The sequence below is a fragment of the Ooceraea biroi genome, chromosome 1, assembly GCF_003672135.1.
Source record: "Ooceraea biroi isolate clonal line C1 chromosome 1, Obir_v5.4, whole genome shotgun sequence".
Lineage (NCBI taxonomy): Eukaryota > Metazoa > Arthropoda > Insecta > Hymenoptera > Formicidae > Ooceraea > Ooceraea biroi.
The window spans coordinates 22060731-22086116 of record NC_039506.1 but is presented as its reverse complement, the minus strand read 5'-3'; the positions used below and the strand labels follow the sequence as shown (position 1 = coordinate 22086116).

General features: G+C 45.7%; 1 protein-coding gene across 11 annotated transcripts in view; it reads left to right on the top strand.

Moving 5' to 3' along the window:
* Positions 1-25386, top strand: part of LOC105283503 (teneurin-m) — a 603501-nt gene that overhangs the window by 510260 nt on the left and 67855 nt on the right. Inside the window, exon 2 of one of the 11 annotated variants that reach the window (XM_026972382.1) lies at positions 16460-16521. The exons of the other annotated variants lie outside the window; for them this stretch is intronic. The gene's annotated coding sequence lies outside the window, so the exon portion shown is untranslated. The remainder of the gene's footprint in view (positions 1-16459; positions 16522-25386) is intronic. 11 annotated transcript variants of the gene reach the window in all.

Genomic DNA, 25386 nt, shown 5'->3' with positions numbered 1-25386 from the left:
ATGCCACGCCACGTTTCACGACGGTAATTCTCAAAGTGGCGTAAATTTCCCGCGTCGGATGCGCGATACTGCAAGCGAGAGGAGCCCGTTTCAGAGTTATGACGTTTCCCTTTGGTTCTCTCGCTTCTAAATTTTTGGAGAAATTTGCGGTGTCCTCTTTCCACGCGAAAATTGAAACGCAAATGGATACGGGATCGGAGCGATACATGCAAAAATATTTCAATGCCTAGAAGCGGAGCGGCTCAAGGATTCATGGATTTTCAGGGGTGAATGAGAAATGGAAGTTACATGTTGTCCCGAAATGAGCGATTCCAAAATCAATTTTCTCGATACCGGTTGCGCTGACAGGTTTCGTTCTTGCGGATGAAACTGACGCTTTTCGGAGAGAAGGGTAATTCGGCCGGGTATACGAAGTTCCTATGAATAATGGAGGGTGTTTCTCAAAATCCGTAACGCACGTCGGACGTTTATTGGTATGCCGGCAGCATTGTGCGCATCGCGAGCCCGCGCGAAAGATCGGTAACGTGAGAAAATTGGCATTTTCGCCGCGGATTCAACCACAAACGATATTTCGTTGGCAATGTATCCACGCATTAATCCGAACGTCAATCAGAATCAGCCGCGAAGTGCATTAAATCATAGAGCGTTGGCAGTATCTATTTTCATCATTGAAAGCTCAGTCAATAGACACAATGTTGGATTATTAGTACGTTCACCGCGATCGCCAAGTAGGCAAAACCAATAAAACAAAATGTAATAATAAACCACGAGATCTCGATCATTGCCCCGCACAGCAATGCCGGTGAACACGAACGTCCGCGACACCGTTGACCTGATTCGGTCAGTCGCGGATTTCATCGACTTCGAAATACGTAAATCTCGGCGGAACGGGTCGGCTTCCGTCGTCGTAAATCTCGCCGGCGCACGTTCATTTAAGTACAGTAACTCGAGAGCACGGTATCCGAAGATTACCAAGGCGCCGCCAATGGAGGTCAAAGGGGCACGGCGACCGCTTGAAAGGAACCACGGGAAGTATTTCGTTCCGAGCCGACAGCGAAGAATTTCGGGCTCTTTGTGATTGGCAATAGACCGAGGAAATTGGTTTGAAATTCGCGGGGCCATGGAATGTATTGGCAATCAGATTTCCTGCCCCCCAGCCACCTCCGACATGGCCCTCCGTGCCCGCCCTCTTCCTTCCGCCAGACCGGCAATGAAGGGTGCGCCAGGGAGAGCTTCCCAGGCATTCTCAGAATGTGACGTAGGCCAGGGATGCTCGGGGCGGTGGTGATGGTAGTGGCGGCGGTGGCGGTTGCTGTATTTTCCATCGCCCCCTTATCTTTCCATCTCCTCGCGATTCACGGAAATTCCACGATCGCAGCAGCGACGATGACGACCACGACCACGACAACTCGATGCGAGAAAGCTCGCATTCAAGTGACGGAACGTTGAATTGGGTCGGTCGTCTGAATGAAGAGCGAGAGAGAGAGGAAATGTCGTACACGCTGAGATCGCGATGTCGAGTGTGATCGGGACATTATCCACGAAGAGTTTATGACTGAATGCGCGCCGCTCCTGGATGCTTGATGCCGTCGTAAAAGTAGGTAACGCGCGCGCCCCATTTGTAACCACTCGCCCCTAAGAACGGGGTACGGCGCGAGCTCTCGTCGTGATATAATCAGCGCAACGACGCATCGTGTGCCGGAAGGACGCGGGGCCAATTTGCCGAAGACATCTCGACGATGTCAGAACGGTGGTTTCGCGAAATATTGTACTTTGAGCAACTCGCCGAATATAGCGCGGTAAGAACCACATCGCAAACTCCCATGAATAATTGAAAGGCAAGAGAAGATTTCTCGCAATCTGAAAAAGAGTTCTTGAATTACGAAAGAATCTAATATTAGATGCAAAGATCTATGTTCTTTCAAAATGATACGTCAAATTATCTGACGCGTCATAAAGTATTCAGTTCGTGAACTGTTTGGATGGTTATTTTAAAAGTTAATTCCAACTAGAACTAGTTTTCTTTACTGAGATCTGAACTCCTCATAGAAATATCATGAAGACATAAGAAATTGTCAATAACAGAATTATCAGCAAAATTTGTTCAAATTTATTTATAATAATTTTAAATCACAAGATTCTTCTCTTCTTTATTTTATCGAAAAGAAATGATGTATCCTATATTCTCTTATTCTGGAAGCAATCACTTTGCGCAAACATTTCTATTATGCTTGCGATATATAGCAGCAGTTTATCGATGAAATGACAAGCTCTGTATATATCAGATATTGGATTTTTTTTATAAGATTCAACGGGAGATTATAACGTGGACCCGAATTTTTTCACAATATCGGCTTTCCAGGCGAGCAGCTTCTCGTGTCGATGTGCGAGTACATGTGACACAATCGCGGCTCTAAGCATATGTCCATTCGGACATGCGTTTTCAATTAAACCGATAAACTTCCGCGCGGTTCAGTTTTCGATTGACTTTATATAGCCGGTTCGAACAACCAATTACCTCAGACAGCAGACCTCAGTCTCGGTTCGGATATAACGTTCCAACACGTTTTTTCAATTTATAATAGCCGTAGCTAAACTGTCCGCGGTACGCGATGGTCTGAAGAATGAAAACCGTTGCAGCAAATTTTCAACTAACCGACATAAACAAGTTCGACTGATTTTAATCAGTTTTCGTACATTCTGATTGATCTACGATTGATATTGCGACGAAATATATAGTTGCAAGCGACATCATTTTTATGAAACAGAGATTTGAGTATTCTACTGTATAGCGACGGAAATCAATAGAGTCAGAATAGAAATAGAATAGAAGAATATGGCATGTAAATATGAGTATATAAGATTACTGGTTTTCTAGCGTTCTGTTTATTTTATAGTTTCTACTTAATAGGAAATGTGAACTTTCTAGCTAATAGGAAGTGAAAATGAATAAAGCGTTACGTGAAATTCAACGCGTTTATTTTCATTTTCATCCTCCTCTATTATTACTGTATAAATAAATTTATATATTTCCGATCGAATTGTTTTTAACATTTATTATCAGCGTTTATGCCATAAGGATTAATGAAACAATGATTTGAAAATTGAAAGTAAATTAAATAAATAATGAAATTCGAATTAATCTCTTTAGCATCTGTTTTATTCACAAGATCGTAGGCGTTAAATTCTGTGAATGCTTGTCTTGTCTCAAAAAAGGAACCGCGTTGCGTAATGCGGATCTCGTAAAATGCAACTCATGAAATTCAATGGATTCCTCGTTCAAGAATCCGGCCAGCAATAATTCCTCGCTTACAGGCTTGCTGTTAAAGCTATCTGGAAATCACGGAGAACTACCCGATTATTGTGTCTCGCGGGCCAATTTCAGTAGAATGGGCCACGAGTATAATTAACAAAGCATTTAATTATCGCTCGACTGATATCGCACGGATTTCGCAAAGACAATTTCTCGCCGGACTATAATGAAATATACCTTAATAAACGAATACTCAGGATATCCGTGTTTTCCTTTCCACACATTTATCACGTCATATTCCTCCGTGATAACTAGATTACGAATCCTATTATCGTTAATCTCTTATTTGACCTGATGAGAATTTATTGTTTGAATTCTCGTGACACTTAAGCATTGTTATAATTAATTCACTATACTTGATTAATCCCATATCAATCGCGAATTTGTCCAGCATGTGATATCCACCGTAAATGTAAAATATGTAGCGATCAAACAGCATAAAACATTTCATTGTTAATTTTATCTTCTCATTTATGACACAACTATCGGACAAACGAATTAACAAAAATTATGCAATAATATATTGCAATAATTATCGTGCAATATAAACTCGCGCAACTCGCAACTCGCAACTCGCAACTCGCTACGACAAATTGTATCAGTTGCCAGACGTTCGCCAGTGTACAGGAACTAAGATGGCGAATCGGCAAAAACTTGGCAAAAACTGCACGCCAATATCCGAAACTTTGCAGCGGCAGCAGGTCAATCACCTGTCAAAGAAGTATGCGAACGTATCGCAGCTTTTTCCATCCGCGCGCTGCGACGTGCTTCACGTCTCCACTTTCGCGTCGATGTTGACGCGTCGCGTCGCGTCTCGTCTCGTCGCGTCTCGTCTCGTCTCGTCCCGTCTCATCTCGTCGCGTCGCTCGCGAATCTGGACGAATGGTACAGGTTGACGGATGCGACGCAACCTCCCCCGCGCCAGAGGGGCTTGGCGGGGTTAAAGCCGGCGATTCAGGACGGATAGCCAAGGTAAAGTTTCCCGGTCCATTGTTCCAGCATTAGTTAGTTTCATTAATGTAATTCCCGTGTACGAGATGAGAGGGCCCTCGTATTTACTTGGTTTCCTTTTTAGCAATCTATTGTCGGCCTTTGTGTCGGCATACGGCGCCACCGGTACTCGCATTGTCCCGGCTATTGTCAACGACCGCCTCCAATGGAAATCCAACGCCCAAACCCACCCCTACGGATCTCTCTAGTACCATCGTCATCGGCCAACGCGCGTATCCGATAGAGTAAATTGATGGTGAACGAGATGGGAGAGGATGGCGGAAGACTGCAACAGTCACCTCTTTCATCATTCGACGAAATACATGAATTCGTATCTGAAAGCGCGCGCGCGCTCCTGTGTGCTGCAACGCGCTGAAAAAAAGCTTCTGAACGCAAACGCGCGCCCGTTTGTCGCACGAGTACCACAGATCGCAGAGAAATACCGGATGTACGCGCCAAGTCCGTATCGTTTTTGCGCTGTAATGTTTAATATAATTCATAATCAATTTATTTAATATTCAATTGCATCGAGAGCTCTCGCGTTTTGCGATTAAATATTGAATTTCCGTTTATGTTTATCTGGTTTGCCATCCTCGTACGTGTATTATTATTTCGCACCGGAGGAAAGACTATTGTGTCCCATATCTATGACATAAAATTTATGTGATATTCTTGTTCAATTATTTCTTTCCATCAAACGCGCTCATGTTTATTCTCCGGTTGTTTGTTACTGGCATTTATGAGAGCGAGAGCGAGATGAACCTCGTGACAAAACCACTTTACGTCAACTTACACACGTAATCGTAATTTATATCAAGCCATTTTCATCATGATTAATTAAAAGATACGGATGCCATGGTATTTTTTGAAACAATTTCGATGGCACTCGAGACATCAAAGAGATTCTCTTGGCTGATTAACTGAACTTTACTTCGCACGTTTAATTAAATTGCCGTACGGTTCCATTTAATAACTGGATAAATATTTTTATTGATCAAGTCGTTGATACTCGTTGTTGTACAAGCTCGCAAGACGCTCTCAGCGGGGAGATATTGCTTCCGTCTCGTTGGTAACTGTCTCTCCTAAGAATCTTTCGACGTAGCACTTTGACAGACGCGTATACGTCATCGCAACATGCCCGGAATACGCCACGTCCGAATATAATCCCTTATCCGGCTTTATGACTTCCGTCGGGTCCTTTTTCGTCTGCCTTCCGTTGACGTCCGACGAAATTAAGAATGTCGCACGTCTGTCACCTCGCCAGGAGATGGCAAGTCTGCGAATCCACCCCCGTGGATTCCCCCGCGAACTTTTTGCCACGCTTGCGGAAACACATCGGACCGGAACCGTCGCCGAACGGGAGGATGACGGCAAGAAACGCCCTTATCCTCCCGGCTGCGCGAACACGATGACGAATATTTTTCTTACCGTCGCACTTCACCGAACCATCGTGGGTTTCCAGTCGCCCTCCAGGAAGACGAGAACGTTCCTGTGAAAAACCCTCGAGAGGGTCGTGGCGGCTCCGCGCACTCGACAGCGGCGGCATGATTAATTCATTGCTGCCGAAAAATTATCGTGCACCGCGCCGATAAATCCAACTCCGTCCCGGAATTTCAGAGTCTCGTCAAATAAGAGGAAATCTGCTAGATAAATCGTAAAGCTCTTTTTTACTATCGATCAAAGATAAAATCATATCCTGTTACGCTACTGTATGATAGCCTGCAGTGTGTATGTATATTTATTTATGTAGAATAAAAGCGTCCGAATTTTATAGTTTTGTTAGATGAGCCCACGGCGCCATCAACATACGATATCTTCGATTTTGTAATTCAAACTGGAATTCTTCTCGTGTTTCAATGTTGACCTAGCGAACGGTATCAATGTTTAATTTTGAGCTGTACTTTTAACTCTGCCGACAAAAGAAGCGCTCGTCGTAAATAGCCGATGGCGGCGTGCGCCACGAATAAAAAGCGTGAAAAATCAGTGACTTCCGGCACCGTTGACAGAGCTGATGACCGCATCCCCGCATGCGGGTGATTCCGGATTTTCGTGAGGGGACGACCGCCGGAAGATTTACGCCGACCGTATTTACGAGCGCGTCGAATCGCCACTTTGAGATCTTTAAATAGCGCACGCGATCGCAAGTGCCTTTCGCCGCTCCGATGCCCCTTCGAGATGTTCCCTTTTTATTCGTTCATTGCGCGATGTACTGTCTCAGATACGTTTGTCCGCCTCCCTTCACTCCACCGAAAGTCTTTCTAATTGGCACATTCATTACGGCAATTAAAGGACGCCGCGATTCGTCATGTTTCGTGGAACACGTAACTGGGGTGAATTTACATACGAATATTGAAGCACAATTATATTATACATATACATGCGAATATCGATGCGTCCATGTACTCGCAGCTTTTATCTTTTAAATGTATAAACATGCGGAGATACATAAAGAAGAATTGGATAAAATAGCAATCCAAAATATCACGTCATATTGTTCACGTAATTTAATTGCCATAATTAATTAGTTGTCGATTCTCATTTGTATGATTATTTAAAAATGTATCGCCCGCAATTCTAGTTTTCCGGCGTTCGCGATGATAAACGCATACGCGTACGCGTCTATGGGCAACCCGTCTGAAATGAATTTTTAATTCACATTCCGTGCGCGCGTCTATTAAACACGCAGAATTTTAATTAACGTCCATATAATTAAAATTTAATTTAGGCCAGCAAAGGCCGCGGCATACTTACCGGAGTGTAAAATTTTGATCCTCTTTTCATTAAAAGAGAGAATGCTGTTCGCACATTCAACCAAAGATAATACGGTTTTGCGTTATTGATGATCAAATACAATCGACCGACGTAAATATTTTCCCTCTATTTCTTTTCCCAATTATAAATTTAAACGAATATGAACGCATCAATATGCATTAAAACAGATGACTCATCATGATATCTTCCTCCTATTTCCGCTCTTGAAGATGATATATTTCTAAAGATAAAGACATGGAATAAAGGAGAGCTGACGTACTAATACTGAAAATGGGGACATAAATTAAAGAAAAAAGGGGAAAATAGAAAAACGGGGTAGCGGAGAAGCGATAAACTGGCGAAAGAGGCGGCGGCGGAGGTAGCAAGGGGGAAGCGGGCAGAAGCGTCAGAAGAGGAGGGCTTAATTTCCTGTCGCACGCTTTATTTCATTAAAAAGTCATTAATAATATTACGTTAACGCACGCGGGTGCGCGCGCGCGCGACTGTGCGACCGGATGGATAATCAGGTATACGAGGATATTTCCTTCTCCGTGTGAGTTCACGTAGATGCATGTTGTATCCGCGCGTGCATACACACGTCTGGTTGAATGTACACGTACGTGCTTCTTTCTCTCTCTCTCTCTCTCTCTCTCTCTCTCTCTCTCTCCCTCTCTTTCTCTTTCCCTTTTTCGTGTACGCCTCTCATCTTCTCGCGCGATATACAATATTAAATCCCGGTAGCTGTTCCATCTTCCTCTCACCCCCTTTGTCTCCCCTTTCCTCCCTCTCCCTCTCCGAACATTGTTCTCCTCGTGCTCTTCGATGCCATCCCCCATCTCTCTCTCCCTTGCCAAACGAGCTGCCGCCGTGAAATATCACGAATGAACTATTTTTACGGCGTCCTCGCGGGGCCGTACCTTCGAGTTATCCATTATCATTTTAGACATCGCCGCACGTATATATTACTATCGAAGCTACCGACGCATTTTTAATTTTTTTTGTGTGTACTTTTTTATGTTATCTTTTTTTATTTTGTCCACCACGCGCTGCTTTTTGTTTTTGAGCGAAAATCCGATGCGAACTCCCGCGAGCTTTTAAATGTATCATCGGGCAAAGCAGCGCTGGTACCCCGGCACCAATACAGTGTCGAGCGAACTCAAAATGAATGAGCCGGACCACGTCCTTTGTGCCTTTCGGTGCGCAAAGTGGTTTTATGTATGTAGGTCGCGAAGTTTTCGATGAAATTGTGGCCCCGGCGCGCAGCAGCAACCCTATCCGCGAATGTGCGCGCGAACGTTTGATCTCCCCGCGGTGTAATAGACTCGCAGAGTGACTCCATTGAAATCGCATTCGGGGTTCGCGAGTATCGTGCGCAATTAGGGCGCAAGGGCCGTCAGGAGGACGTAATAGGCGAGATCGATCCCGATCCCAAACAATGAGATTAATTATCATATCTGTCGTGTCCGACTTTAATTAATTTCTATTATCAAATTTGGTCATTCAAGATTTATAGGTAGTCCTGTGAATATCCCGGCAGTTGTCCCCATTCCACTTACGACGTCCAGTCACGTTCAAAATTAATATAACAAGCGGAATATATTTTGACGAACGTGTTTCGTGTGGCGTTGTGGCAGTTACACAGATGAACGCATTTGTTTCTTTTCAAACAGACAGTGTCGCCGTTTATCTCTTTGTATTATATATTATTGCATCTGTATGTTACACATATAAAACACACGAGAGAAGACAATGACAGTAATCATAACGATAGTTAAATACATCCCTTAACTATATTCGAAAATAGAGAAAGGACACGATCGCTCGAAGAAACGATTGAAACAGGACCTTCTAATGGAATTGACAGGGGGAAGACGCGCACTCTCAATCCATTCGGCGGGCGATCGATCAAATTCCGCGATCGCATCAATCCAAACACGATCGTTCTCATTCCGTCCATCAACGGTACAGGGGGATTGTTTTAACGCGCGCCGATAAAACGCGCGCGCGGAGGTGAGAACGGGTCAGCCCGACGTGAGTGGATATAGATGCCTGTCTCTCGCTCCGATGGTCTGATCAGTACACGATGTTCCAATTTCGGGGCACAAAGGAAGACACACGTATCGCGCCAGAGATCCGCCAGAATTCTTGTCGATCGACATCCCATCCCGCCGGACACTCGTTCGCATCGCGGGGATGTCGATGCCATTAGAAGAGCGTCGATCGCGTCCCCGTTAAAAGAGTAACACGTTCTCCAGCCTTGTGGCACTCGCAGCCACCGATCCTCTTTGATCTCCGCGTAGCATCTGGTGGAGCGGAAGAACACCACATCTCCGTAATAATAACTGGCCTCTGAACCTCGAAAGAACGAATTGGTCGGGGGTGTCGAGGCTTTATCTCCGGTTGCATCTTATTGCGAGATTCGTGTTCCCTTCTCTCCTCTTATGATTCCGTACCGACTCTTTTTTCCCCTCTCTTCGATAGCGGCCGTCCCCCTGCTGCCTCTCCTATCCTTGCCTTTCTCACGGCTGTCTCCGAACACGAACTCGCCAGCTGCCAGTTTCGGATGACCTCGCCGAGCTCTTCACCCTGTCCGCCCTTAAGACGATACGGGTCTTGCAAGACGCTCTCGAATTCGCAAAGGGGAGCTCCAGAGTACAATCGTCGAGGAAACAATGACGAGGAAACGATTGCCCCTTTATCTCTTTTTATATCGCCTCACAGACGTAATCTTCGTTCGTTACTGTAACATTTATTTTATATTTTTTATTTAGAATATACTCGTAGTGCACGTAGAAAGATTAAATATAAATATAAATATAAATATATATATATATGTTGATGTCAAAATTTTTTAAATAGAAATACGATCGATTGTCGCGCGCACATAAATTTGTGCAGGAACGTTCTTCCTGCCCGGGTAGATCCCCCTTTTGAAATTTTCCATTTACAGAATAGTAATCGAAAACGTTCAGGGCGCGCGGCGCGTCCCCAAGCCACTCGGGCGTGCTTGAATACAGTTAATACTTTACACGTTTCTTCGTTCCAAATCCGCGCTGCGGAGTGAAAAGTAGGATTCAAGGAGACGCTGAGTTATGGAACAGCGTGATGCTCCTGAACGCATTCAATCGTCGCGGAACTACACGAGACGAGAGGCGACGCGACGTGAGACGGCGCGAGGAAACACAAACGGAAAATACGTGCACGAGGAAGGAGAGGACATTCTGAGAGAGGGAGAGTCCGTTAGTCCAAGCTTGCCTTTCGGGAAATATGATACCACGTTGGAGGCAGCACTCCGGCCATTAGCTATTTACGGAAACGACCCGGCAAATGGGGCGTGGAGCCGAAGTTGCTTCACGATTTTCGTTCAGCCGAAGAAGAGGAAGAAGTCGATATGCTTTTTTTTCTCTCCCCAAAGGAACGACGACGGGATGGCGGATGGCAGCGCCGAAAGGGTTGTCGCGGAGGGAAGAGAAAGAGAGAGAAAGAGAAAGAAAAAGAGAAAAAGGAGAGAGTAGAAGAGCAGCGTGCTCTCTTTTATTTCGAGCAGGCGGCGCGTCCGTTCAGGCATGCTCCGCTACGTGGAAAATCGTACGCAACATCGACGGCGAGGGAGGCCGAACCGATTTTTACCCTCTTCCCTCGTCGCCCTCGTTTTTACGTCCGCTCCATCACGTTCCATGGGACGCCAACGGCTACCAACAGTTGCCAAACGCCGACGGATGTATGATGGAGGTGATCTCTCGCCGCCAGAGAATGCGCGTTTTTCTGAAGAGGATAGAGACTCGTCGATCGCCGATGTGGCGAAAAACGATCTGTAACAGACGAAGGCAGGGCCGCCTTTAATGAGAATAAATTCAATCATGGCGAACATCTGCTTAAAGTAGTATCTCTAGCAAGCAAGTGTGTCTGTTAAAAAATGTGTGTGCTTTTCAATTTCATGAGGGATTTCTGTACTATCATAATATCTGAACTCTTTACATTCTATTTGTTACATCGTGCATAGTTGCAATGTGAAAAGCGGTGCGAGATTTTATCGAAAATCCTATTAAAAAATACATTTTTTTTAAACTGTGCGATTCACAAAGAAAGCCTGTAATTTAACTGCGTTTTCCAGCTAAACGCTTAAGCCGTCACATCCCGGTAGTGTACGGTAGAGCATATACTATAAATCGACGCATTCCGATACTTATTGATCACACGCTTCTCTCTCGTTTTGCACGTCGGACAGCTCATAAATTTTTCAGAAGCCTGAAAGCTTCGATCGCGTGCACTAATCTCGCGGGTAGATGCCACGCAATGCCTCGCAAAACCGATTACGAGCGAGCGAGAGAGAGAGAGAGAGAGAGAGAAGGGAAAAGTGAGAGAGTAGTAGATCGGTATGTACTGCACGCAGTAAAAGGACCTTCGTACGACGAAAATTGGGGCCGTTAAATCCGTCAAAATGCCTACCCGTGGATAAAACGCGACGGCCCTACTCGCCTTTCTCCACCGAAGGGACACTCATCCACCGGAACTAAACGGATTTCTCTCCTTCTCCTTGAAATTATCGTCATTGTTCGTTCATCCAGCCTTTCCGCTACGTATGGATCCTCGTAATGATGCATCATGGGACGTACACAGCAGTATCTCTCCTTTCTCGGATTCAGCGGGATGCAATTCACGTCGTTCGAGGAACGATAATCGTGAATCCAAAGTTTACACATATGTATATATCACGGACTCTCATGCTGGATTACATTTACTTACGCATAATTTATCACGGAATACTCTTTTCGAATAGAAACACGGTGTCGACGTACGGAATCGATGATTTGCAAACCGAGAGTTCAGCAGCGACACTTTGAGTTAACAAAATTAATCTCGGAAGCTTATTATAATGCTGCAGATAAAACTTCTCAGCGCATAAAAGCGCGTCTTGGGTCCCCATCAGTAGCACAACTTGCAACAGCGAGCGCTCTATCGGGGAACAAAGAGGTCTTTTTCTTCCCCAATGCCATCTCTCTGTTCATCAAGGCGATTGCAAAGGACGCGTCGAATGCTAATTTCGATCGGTAGCCGCGTTCTCGTGGATCGTCACGATCCTCCATTTGCCTAATGGGCGTACTAATCGATGTTAATTCGACGACAGACCGTGCGGAGGCATGTAAGCGTCTCTCAACGAGTCTTATTGACGAGACTCGCGTACGTCGCCGAGCGGCTTGAAGCCTGAATTGAAACAATGGTCTGCCCGTGTGTGGTCCATCCTGGACGAAGGCGACTCTTTGTACTCCGATGGACCGGTCCGTTCTCGAGCACGTTCGCTCGGCGACGAGCGAGTCACGGCCTCGGTGCTGCACGATGCAATTACCCGCCAGGATCCCCGGGGGATGACATTTCTCGCGGGTTATCGCGTAAATATTTGCCAGACAAGATCTTGTAATTCCTCCCCATCCGCGCGCGCTCCCCGCCTCGCGACGTCGGAGGGTGACACCGTCGGGGATGACGAAACGAAGCGAGCTGAAATGAATAAAAAAAGTAAACCGAAGCGGGGCTCATATTTACCGCGGCACCTGTTGAATACACAAACGTGTTTATCCGTCTTGGCACGATCGTCAGTTATCTCACTCTGTTCGCCATCTGCAAATTCGCCATCATCCGGAAGACAAATGTCTGACACCGACACCGTAGAAACCAGCTGCCTTCTTTAGACTCTCCATTCGATCGTTGATCGAGTGAGGCGACGTCTCGATTTTTTTCAGCGTAGCGACGCGATCGCGAATGTCCCGCTTATATCTCGCGTATAATCTAGCGGTCAGCCATTAGCAGGTACTCCTCCGCCTTTCGATCATTATTCACGAGGAGAGGGCATCGGCATGCCGCCAAATAGTGTAACGGCTCCATTTATCCTCGTTGCTCGGCCATCAAGGTCAGGCGTGATCCTGTCACGTCATATATCATCGTTAAGACGTACCGGGAATACCAGTTAAGGGTTAAAAGCAGCCTTTATCAGTCCGTGGCCGAGCCCTCGGGGTCTTTCTCATACGTCTATCGGACCGTTCGCCGGACGTGCATTTCCATTAATTCAACCCAAGCCTGCTATAACCAGACTTTAAACGGCTCCACGGCCAGACGATCGCGCTGTCTTCTGCAGAACTTTCCGCGGGAGAGAAGGCACTATCGCCACCAGCCCCGACATCGACATCTCGAATAATTCGCTCCCGCCGATCCGGGGAATCCAGTCGGAAAGGAAGGAAGACTCGCACTCCCGCAATCGCGGTGTTCGCGATGATGCTGCCGAGGAAACGTCCCCGGCATCTCGTAATCGTTAGGTGGTGATGAGTCATGATGGACGGGCCGAGAGGTCGCGTAGGCGACGAGCGATATTCACGGGCGTTCTTGGCAATTTTCTTCTCGCTGCGGCGTCGGGGTGTCCGGCGGGATACATCGTCTGCGGATGTGCCTCGCAAATCGATCTCTCGCTGCTAGCAGCCCGCCAAACGATCATGATAATTTGCCGAGGTCTCGTTCACCCTCTACCTGCCGGTAATGACAGTCGCCGGGGGCTCGTCGGGAATTCGTGGGAGGCTCAATTTTGTTAAATAGCCGACTACGACTACGGTCGCGGGTATGCGGAGAGAAAAGGGGGAAACCGGTGACGTACCCCTGGCGAATACCGATCGTGGATCGTGGATCGTGGATCATGGATCACTCGATGGACACGTTTCATCTCTGAGCCGCGATGCATCATTCAAGTTTCCGCGAATAGTTTATCCGTCCGCCGCTTTGTTGTTGTGCCAAAACTATTCATCACGATAGCCGACATTCATTAATCCTCGCGCGGCCCCGAAGATGACGTTCGACTGGCCTTGAATGGTGCTCGTATAAATTGTATGGATTTTACGAGTGCCTGGCAGAAAAATTAATTATACACTATAGTCAAGCCGAACCGTTGTTGTGAGAGAAAAAATATGGATCTCCCGAGAAATCGCTGGAGACGGTCACGTAGCGATGCATGAAATATCGCGTCTACCGGCGGCGAAAAAGTCGTGATTCAGATGCGCAACATAACGCGGCATCGGCAGTACGGTGAGATTCTAACGCGTACGCGGAAAAATTTGCAATTTCCTCGCGCGCGGGGGCCGGCTGTATCTCGGGCGAATTCAATTTTGCCGTATATGCAGATACATAACCGACCCGGGTCACTTTAATCCCCCCCAATGGCGCTCATTAATCTTTCAAGACCATTTCCAGGAGGTATTTCAATGCGAATAACTTATGTACGTGCCGGCAGTCACCTGCTACACGATGGAGATGCTCTCGAAGCTCTCCACGCGATGCACGTGCAGGTGCATTGTACCTCGGCAATCACGCGCCCAAGTTGGGATCGCTCGCTCGCTCGCTTGCTCACTCGCGTTTGCGCTCGCGCGCGCGTGGGAGGCTGAGAGGACTCGAGGCGCTCTCCGTGAAGGAGACGCAGCGTTGCGAGATGCAGCCGAGAAGAAGAAGGTTCTTGACTGGCTGCCTCCTAAGGTCAGGTCGGGTTAGGAGGAGGTGGTATTTTGCCGACGGATCATCCGGCTCTGGTCTTCACCCGCGCGCCTTCGAGAGAGCTCTGTCTCCTTTCTCTCCCTCTCTCTCTCTCTGTCTCCCTCTTCCTCCCATTAGTATTCGCCCTGCCTGCGGATAATTACATGGAGTTGTAACTCCGTAACCCCGTCTCCCGCGGAGAGGAAGATAGTGGAAGGACCGAGTATTTGCAATACCGGGCCGATCATTAATATTGACGTGACTGCTCGGATCCGAAAGCGCGGACCGTGCGAAAATTTATACACGATCGAAGCGTTTGATTAAGAGGACGCTCGCATTTTGAGCGCGAACAGTTGAGCGTGCACCGCATTGTGTCGGTCGAAATTAAATTCACTGACGAATTAATGTACGCACATTCAGATGTTCACGTCGATCACGAGTAATGCTCCCCCCCGTTCAACGAATGCTGTAAAGCTATGATTCTCTTTGTATTTTGCGAGCTTGTACTTTCAAACAATGATAAACCTACGTTTGTTTCTGTTAACAGAAAGCAGCGCTGATCACGTCGCGTATTCTCCCATGTTTGTCGTGTCGAAGAAAAGAACTTGCTTACAGTCAAATCCGTGCTTCTAATTTGCCATTTCCGTCACGTGCGTCACGGCGTGAGTAATCGATTGTTCCTCCCTTCGTCATCTTCCCGCTCTTGAGAGACCGCGCCATCTCCTGTGCATTTATCTTTTTATTCAGTCGATGGAATGTCTTTCGCAGCACGCAATAATCGGTAACAGCCGAGGATCGAGTTGATATTAGCGAGGGGGTGCGTTTTAATCAAAAGCATATCGGGTGGTCGGCGTAAAAGTGTTCGTACATACGCACGTCACCTCGCGCGAGTCGGGGGTACTTCAGGCAACTATTCGGCGAGGGTGAGTCGAGAGAGAGAAGAGCCGCAGCACCCCCCGTGCTCGCGCCATACGCCCGCCCCGAAGATTGATGGTGACACCACCAGGGGTGGCGTAAGTCATCCGCATAAGGAAAAAGAAAGTTTAAAGTCGCCCGCCTGTACATGCATCGGCCCTTTAAATACCCTTAAATTTAATGATGTCTGAGATAGAAAGGGTGGCGTGCGCCGCGCCATTCCGAACTTCGCCATTTCAGTCGCCGTAAAGTTTTAAATGTGCGGAAACATGGCGCGCGGCGCGCGCGGCCGCTTAATTACCAAGTGAATTAAAAGAAGCGAAATGGAAGTCGGTGCAGTTTGATGGACAGCGCTCGATTAAAATATAAATCACCGTTTCCACGCGGCCGAGACTGTTAACAAACTATACCGCGACGTGTCCCTTCATCGTAATTCCCCGCGCATCAGATATAACAGGTACTGCTAATTATTATTACCTCGGTATATAACTACGCATTTAACAGTAAATTATTTTAAACGATCCTATTTCTCTGCCTGCTCTAGCGTAACGCGAGCTTGATATTATTGTATATATATGTACATATATATATGTGTGTGCATTTGTTGATAGAGAATTAGTCCCTCGCATTTAATTAATCGTTGTTTGAGCTTTATTGCATTCAGCTTATTATGGGGAAATAGCGAAATTATATTGAACGCAGAATGCGGCATTACACCAAATTTGTGGAGAGCACAAATTCGCTTCTACTAATATCGGTGTGTGTCAACGACGTTACGATTGCAGTAAATTTGTTTGCAATTGAACGCCTTAAAATGCCAAAGTATTTACAAGAATTAACAAACGATCTTGCAACATGTGCAAAGTGCAAGTGATATCCATTAAATAATATTGGTATTTTCAATTTTTTATAATAGAAATTTGCTTATTGATCCGCGTATGATTATTTCACTTAAATTCTAATAATCTTTCTTCTTTGTTTCAGGTACGTAGACGCTTGTAGAGACCAAACACATCAATAGCAATAACATAACCGACATATATCGCGTAAGTGCATTCCATTACATATGAAATTAATTTCTTTAATTTGTTCTAAACTCCAATTTCTAATTTATTGAGGTAACACAAAAGTGTCCGAGAATTGGCGATTACTTAAAGAAACAGTTCTTCGTGCCTTAGTCGTGACTAGAGTCCCTATAATAAGAGTCTTGCCATAAGGCGATCTGGGCAAAATCCTGCGAGAGAGAGGGATACATTGGGTGCTTTCCAATTGCTTACACATCTTAACACAAAAGCATTTTATTGGCTATATATTATTTAAAAAACCTTACAAGATAATATATAGCCAATAAAATGCTTTTGTGTTAAGATGTGTAAGCAATTGGAAAGCACCCAATGTATCCCTCTCTCTCGCAGGATTTTGCCCAGATCGCCTTATGGCAAGACTCTTATTATAGGGACTCTAGTCGTGACCATGAACACGATATCAACTCCCACCTACAAAAAATATTGACTCTGTTCTCACGATTTCTACCACCGATCTTAATCTGTGGCTTATAAAATATAGGTCTCGCGAATGATTAAAGAATACTTAGCGGCCTATAAATCACCCGCTTACTCGTTGTAGTCTTAATCGATTGCCGCGATACGCATCAAGGCTCAGAAACAGGAAACGGGAGACTCGTGTAGCGTGGTAACGACGTGACTAATCTCGTGTTCAACGAGAGAATCGACCGTGCTCGAAATTAAAAGGGAACCGTAAAAAATCTGGCCTGCGAGCGGAAGGGCTCTTGATACGGGCACAGTATAAACACTGCACGGGAATCCCGGTTTTCCAACCCTATACCTGCCGCGACATACGGGAGGCGATGGGTAAACCAGGACAACCGGAGGAGGCGCGCTCGCGCAACCACGAAGGACGAAAATCCTATCGAGCCTACAACCTGTCCCTAGACATCTGTCCCCAATTTCGTCAGCGACCCAGAATCATCCGATCCCCGGTTCTCTCGTTCTGCTTGTTTACAAATTGACTTCATAAGGGGCGGCGATTCCCACCACCAAATGGAATCGGCCGTTGGTATGCGACATACGGTTAACCAAGGCCTCCGGAACATCAAGGAATCGTCGGTTACGGTCCAACCCTTTCCTTGGCGCACGCTTCTACACCATCGCACGACCCTTCGGGACAACAAGCTCAAATGTTAGTAGTTCGAATTTCCTGTTTCCTCATTAACGACTTTTGTATCAAACCGGAACGCGCGGCAATGAGACTCGAGAAAAAAGGCGAGAGTTATTTCTCGTATGGAGCTCGTTGTTTGAAATATTACGGACTTTATTTATGAAATCGATGACTAGCGATTTATAACTAGCCGTATACGAGAGGAGCGTGAAAATAATAGGATGTTCAAATTTTTAAAATGTAGGATAACGCGACGCGCGTCGAAAAAGCGGTGAAACCGCGAGGTGCATAGACAATCGCGCAAAAGCGCAGGCATCAGATGATTGCTATCGATTTGCAGTTAGTGACCGTGGATATCTCGCAGCATCGAAAGAGTCGCCGCGTAAATTACACAGTTTCGCGGACCACCGAGTCGCGGTACGTATCACTTATCTCGATGTGCGCGAGACGCATTTGCAAGAACGACTTCATCGCGACGAGACGGTGTGTATGCAATCACGAAGTCCTGCGAATAATGCGGATAATCGGCCGTATCGTTGAGAAAACGTATCATTACGGCGCCGGATAAAACACGCGCCGAGAGCGATCTCGGAAACGCCGCGACTGCGTGAAGAATCACCGCGCGAACAGCGTCTTTCGCTGACAGAAAAAACGAGACTATCCGTCGAATTAAAAATCACTTAGCGGTTAGAAAGCTCTAGAGATAATTGCGAAACCGGTTTCATACGGCGGCCGGTACTCCTTTCTCACGAGATTCATCCCACGCGCTGCACGCTGGAAGCTCTCTTACGTGAACAATGCGCATTTGTATTAATGCCGCGCGTTGATGCAAACCGGACGTACGTCTTTCCCCGTCTGCCGCGGCATGCCGGGAACCTTGATTAAAGTTTTGACGCTATACTGGACGATATTAATTAATCGACTTATTTCCTCTGACCGAGGTCGTTCAATCAAGAATGAGGTGATTAATGACCAAGAGTCGTACGATATTCTGTAAAATTTTATATCTTCCCATGGATTATATAACCGAGTAAATTCACCAGAAGAGTCCTCTTAGGCGAGACATCAAATGGCATTACCAAGCACGCTGTAAAATTCATATTCGTACCCTCACGCGCGTCCTCGTGCCCGACCTAGGGCCCAGGTCACAGAAATTGATTTCGAACTCGCAGAGAAACTCGAGACACTTTAAGAAACTCGGTACTGCGCACTAGGATTCACTCGATTGAATTGCGAGTAGAGTAGCAGTTCTCGATACGCGGGGGGTGAAATCGCCCGATCATCCCTGTGTAATTTTATTATATCGCGAGATCGAAAGGAGAGCTAGCTTGAGCATGGTGGATTACTTTTCGGCGATAGGACAACGGTATCAAGGATCGAAAATGGACAGAAGGGCGCCGCGACTCTCCATTATTAACCCATACATACATACATACATACATGTAATGTAATACATGTGTGCAAACGCGGGCGGCAAGTCTTCTTCAAGCTGGCTTAATATCCCGCTGGTTCTCTTAAATGGCTCGGCTATTCGCACTTTGTCGATACGTCGAGCGGAAAAAGTCTGGTGTTTATGCAGCCGCCCCAGCATCCGTAGCTGAGTGATCGCCAGTGAAAGACGAGCGGTACAGAACGCCGGAACGGCACCCTGTGTTTATGTAACCAATTTTCCAGCATACGAGACAAATGACGTCCGCAGGATCTACTAACCCGGCGGTCGGGGATCCACGCCGATGTCGCACGGTGCTAAAGTTTGGTCGGTTCTTCGAGAGCAGGTCCTTTCGAGAACTCGAGCCCCGCTGGTGTTTACAATGGCCCTCTTAATGATCGTTCCTCTCCGTTAACATCAACGAGTTCCACGAAACCCCCAAAGAAACCTCCCATAAAGACAGAAAAGGTTTTCAACGATGTCTCTGTATCGCGTAGGATAAAAAATCTAATTTCGATGCGACGTAAGTTGAAACTTTTAGTGAATCATCATAAAAAATAATATAAGAAAAGTGCATTAATTCGAAAATTATCGGATAATAATTTATCAAGAATAAATATTTTAAATTGTTATAAAAATAATAGATAACCATCAGCTTTTCGACAATGAAAACAACTCTTGAGTTTAGAGCACGCGAATACAAGCGAAACGACAATTGCGACGAATCGTCCAACTGTTCATGCTTCCCTGCGGGCAGGTTTCGAGCACCTGAAATCACGGTGGTCGAAGCTCAGCCCATCGGTCGTTGACGATTCAATTCCCCATATAAGTCTGCCTGTCTGTCGCGACTCCATTCTCCATCTAACCAGTTTGTTTTTCCAATTTTCCGTGACCCAGGTAAATACCTAGGCCATGACGGTTCCCCGGACCCATTTCCCGGACCAATAGTGTCATGTTAAAAGGCTAAGAGGGGCTAATTGTTCCCAACGAAGAAGAAATTAGGACCGTTGAGCCGTAGTCCAAACATTCGGCAACGCCGATGTCCTTTTCACCAGCCAGTCGCCCCGGATCCTGTCACGAAGATAAAAAAGAAGAAACCGGTCACCCCAGCGGGATGCTGGATATCCAGGAGCGACCGCGAAGATCGGCCTTTCTGTGGACTCTCTGTCGGAATTGTCGGGCTCGAAATGCAAATAACTCACGAGTGAAATAATGCGTGCGCGAATAGAATGATGCACAGAAGATAAAGTACGGAAGTACATCATGGATGACAGACACCGCTTCGAGCTCGCAAAATTCTTCGTCTGTTCGCTCACAAGCAAACGAGTCGGCGATCAGTTCATGGTGCGCGTAAGGCGCGCCGATGTCGGAGCGGAGCGAATTCGTGGCCGAAACGCGCGGCTGCTAGCTACGTGACGGAGAACAATCGACCGCGCATCTCGGAACAGATGCACCGATAGCGCATGTTGAATCTCCAGATGGAATCTAATGGATACTCGGCACGTTCCAACTTGGAACGAGGAGAAAGAAGAGCGATATTGGGTGGACTCTTTGGTGGATATTTCGGGAAAAATTCGGGCACATCGAGTTGTCCCACTTTCGCGAGGGTTCGATATCGATAAGCCGTTCCGTGTACCGAAAATCGAGAACCCTCCTTGCTAACGACCTCACCATCTGACATGGTTTGCGGACGCGAAAGACACGAATTTGATAAAGCACAATCACGTCGTGCGAGCACGACATCCTGAGAATCTTCACTTGAAAATTAATTGGATGAAATTCCTTTTTTCTTTCTGTTATATGTTAATGTTCATTAAAACGATTTCATTGAATTATCTATTTTTTCATTGCCGTCTATTTCAATCTCGTTTCGCACTTTGGTCCTACTGAAAGCGAAATACGAAGGTGTCTCCATCAAACTCATCGGTTTAAAGAGAAATAGAAATAAAAATGAAAAAGGAACGTCGACTCGCAATGCGCAACTTCCGGGCAGGTTTTTACACAGTCTCTTCCTGCGGTGAGACTGCGCTCGTCGCTCGTCGGGACGGAGAGCGAAACTGATATGTTAAAAGGCGGCAAAAGTAATATACAGAAAACGCGGGATGACCATCGCGTGTCACAATGTGTACACAAGTTGCATATGAGTTACACGTCCCACGGACTTCGGGCATGATCCTCGACCCGGCAGCACTCAGATGGAACGCCGAAACACGACACTTCCTAACACAAACAGTTCCAGATGTGCTTTGAACACACGCGAAGCAGAAAACGTTGTATGCGAGATCTCACGCGTTAAGCGACGTTACACCGGAAAGTTATTTCACCAAACAATGCGGCATTGAGAGAGAATAATTTTATAAATAGATCTTCTATATACAAATCTCCTCTGTGCTCCTATATTTCCTTTAAATTTATATTCATATTTATTTATTCATGTTGCCGTTTTTAATAGCCTTTTAACGCCAGATGATTGATTCGATCAGCGTTAAGAAGCCTTCGACGTCACAACCGATCGTTTATCTCTCTTTTAGATTAGAATTAAAAAGAGATAACGAATCAGTTGCTCTACGGTTTAAAGTTTCACCCAGGCAACGTCGGGAGGGGAAAACTCGATAATCGAACGGCGTCGCATTGGGCCGCTATATATATCTGGAGATATGAACGCGCCGGAAGCACCGAGAAATCGAAAGAGAGATTCCCGTTCCGTGTACGGGAGAAAGGTGATCGATGGCTCGGACGATTGGTATCGCGGGCCAATACGACACCCCAGAGACATTACACAGACGCACTCGGAGAAATTGCTAATCCCCTACATCACGGAGACCCCGGTGCTCCGTTACGCCGTTACTCTTATGCCATCCGGTATACTCGGCTACGTGTCAGGAATTTCTCTTACCACCCCTAAACGGCCATTCTCGCCGCGATAGTTTGGGGTAGTTTATCTGCTACAGTCTGCTCCATCGAACGAAGCACTCCCGCTCGCGCAACGCTCGCCGACTCTATCTCGTCGCAGATATTCCCCGCATCGCGTTAATATCTGATTATGCATAAACAATGATCCAGTTACTGTGCGACGATTACGTTTCGCGCGGGGGCGCGGGGAAATGAGGTGATACAGAAGAGACTTTCTAAACAGAGACTTATCAGCGTCGCGTTCCGTTGAATAAATTCAATCAACGATTCTGTCGATCGAACTCAAGTGATTGCATCCGATCGATTGAAGCCTCCAATCGCTGCGAATTATGTTTTAAATTCCCTCGAAAAAGGCAGTTGAAATTTTCATTTACAGAGTCACAAGAGCGTGTTTGCGCAACAATCGTAGCTCCCGACAGTTCGACGGTGACTCCGACACGTCAACGCGGGACGCGCCCGGATTTTTCACGCGCAACTGCGTTCCCATAAGCACCATGGTGCTTCTTTCTCCAGCCAGAAGGGACGAGCGCATCGCTCCTCCTCGTGAAGCGGCATGGTGTAACTCATCAGCGGCATGTACAAAGCTGCCAATAGACGTGCCGAGATAATACGTACGAGGGGGAACACCGCGGACACTTTTAACCGCGCGTGTTTGAATAAGCGCTCCCCTAATTCCTTCGAGCACCGCGACGACGCTTGAGTGCCTGGAAATATGACAAACACATTTGCGTCGCTCACGCGAAGCGACGTTCAGGCCCGAGTATGGCAGATGTCCGCTTGTATCATGCCTTGCAGCAGCCACATAAGTTCGTTCAGTGTCGCCTTGATTAGACCGATTAGATTAAATAGATAGCTCTGTAGATTTATTTAGCTCGCACATGTCGGCTCGCGTATTTCTTTGCTTTGCAAGATAATTATTTAGGATAAACGTCATAATATTGCGAATATAAAAAAAATTACGATACTAAAAAGTGGCTGAACTGCAAGCGAATGGTATAGTGATAGGAGGTATAATAATTAGAAACTGTTTGCTAATTTTAGATCTCTTTCGAGATAAGAAAGTTTTTAAGAATGCAGCACATGCACGAGAACCATTGATCGAATGACGTCTAGCGTGTATCAGGTACATCGGAATAACGGCAGAGGGGAATTTAGTAACATCGTCTTTGCCGAAAGTTCTTGTTGCTTCATTAAAAGCAAAAGGAAACACGAAGGATGTCGGTTGTTAGTGAGAAAAAAGGGATCCGCGATTACTCGCTTTCCGAAGCGAGAGTAGTCAAGGTGGTCATGTTTTTCGGCAGAATCGCTCCGATCGTATCGCGTATCATTGTCTTGGACTTAATGTAAAAGTATCCACGTTCCCGAATGAATTATTAAAACGTGTCAGCTATATCTTCTTCCGCGCGTTATTTATTGCTTGTCATCGCAATCTGAGGCGGCATCAGCGACGAACTATGAAACATGTTAAACTTTTTCCATCCTCCGCCGGCTGAATTATTTAATTAGATGAAGGAATCTCGGCGAAACTTGAAAGCATGTTTATGTAATGTGTACGAAAATGTATAAGACTTTTATTTCACTTTTTTTTAACCATAATTTATGTATTAGTTCATATACAGATGAAACGTGATATGCTTCCATTTTGATTGTTAAATAAAATATATTACTTTTCTGATAAGAATAAGATTCAAAGAATATAAATCTGATAATAAATATATTTATTATCAGATATATTATTCATAACTTGAAGAAAACAGAAATCTCAATTATGTTAATGACTTCTTAGCTGAAAGAAAATCCGTTTAAATTCAACGTTCACAGCATAAGATATATAATATGGAAAGCTATAGATCCATTGCACTTGAAACGCTAGCTTGAAACGCCTTGAAAAACTAATGATTGATCGTTTAACATCTTGATCGATGCGAAAATACTTATCGCTGAAAACTAACAAGAGGGTTTTATAATTATCTGTGGAGACCATAGAAGAGAAAGAGAAAGAAGGAAACGGATCCGTTCTGACAGACAGAAGCTAATGACAGGCTCGGGATTCGTTTGAGAGGCGTATACATGATTCCAGGTCGTCTCGCTCGTGTCATCGCGTGACAGACGGTCGATCCAGATCACTGGGAAAACGCATTACGGAGGCAAGCTTCTTTGGTTCATAGAAGGGATCGAGATAAGTGTGTCCTTTTTTGAGAGTTCCATTAATCACTTGGGTCTCCAGCTGAGCGCGCGCGATCGAAGCCGCGTGACAAGTTTTGAAGCAATTAGACACCCTTCGAAATTCCTAACCGTGGACTCACCCACCCGCCTCCTCCCCTTCTCAATCGGAATTGCTCCACGAAATCGTCTCGTCCTGGCAATCTAACTGCTCTCAGCACCGATAAAAGAAATGGACGAATCCTTTTCGAGAGTGAGCAACACTCCGATCCGAACGCGGCGAACGATATTACGCCGATCCTCGGCCGAAGAAACTCTTTGAGGTTTTTCGGATAGCAATCAGACCCTTAATCGAATCTTTTCAAGACGCGAACATTAGCGTAATCCATCAAGCGACTTCTCTCTTTTTTCATAAAATAATTGCATCTTTTCGTCGGTCTTATCTCCCGTCGAATAAATCGAATCTGTGTCTACTTCTCGCGCAATCGTTCTTTCCTCTTTGTAATAAAAAATATTCTCGCTGTATTCTAGTCTCGCGTATTCTTCTACCGGAAAAAATATAAACGTTTCAAAGATCGGAGTTCTTCTTACATTTTATATTTAAATAATAATTAATTTTGCTAATGAATGTAATAAATAAATTATAATGTTACTGTTCTTCCGAATATATACTAGAGTTGCATCGAGCATTTTCTTAATCTAGATAAGAATCGTTAGGATAACATATGAATTAAATCCCTTTTAATAACTTTTCCAAATCCCAGGATTTTCCCGTGCGCATCGTGCAGCGAGAATGCCGGCGTTCCGCAAAAGCCGATAAAGGATTAAGCAACATCAATACTCGATTCTTCTCATTGTGCCGTCGTCAGACATTTACTCTCACACCACATAAAGGTATTACGAGCTGTCCACCGAGGACTATCACGACGGAAGACGGAGAGGAAGAAGGATACGGTCAATAAGAGTACCCGTGCGTGTGCTGATACGAGCATATTTCGTCGAGAGGGTAAAGTCTGCGGTCAAAGAAGGATCCAATAATCGGCCGCGGCCGCTCTCTTGCCGCCAGTTAACCATCGGACAAGAGGCAAAGACGAAAAGTTTCGTAAAATGGTAGATAGGTGGAGGATGAGATCGAAGTCGAACGAAGCAAACACGCGAAGGATATTATCGCCGCGCACGAGTTTTTAAATATCAGATTTATTAATGTTTAAAATGTGACACGAGTCGA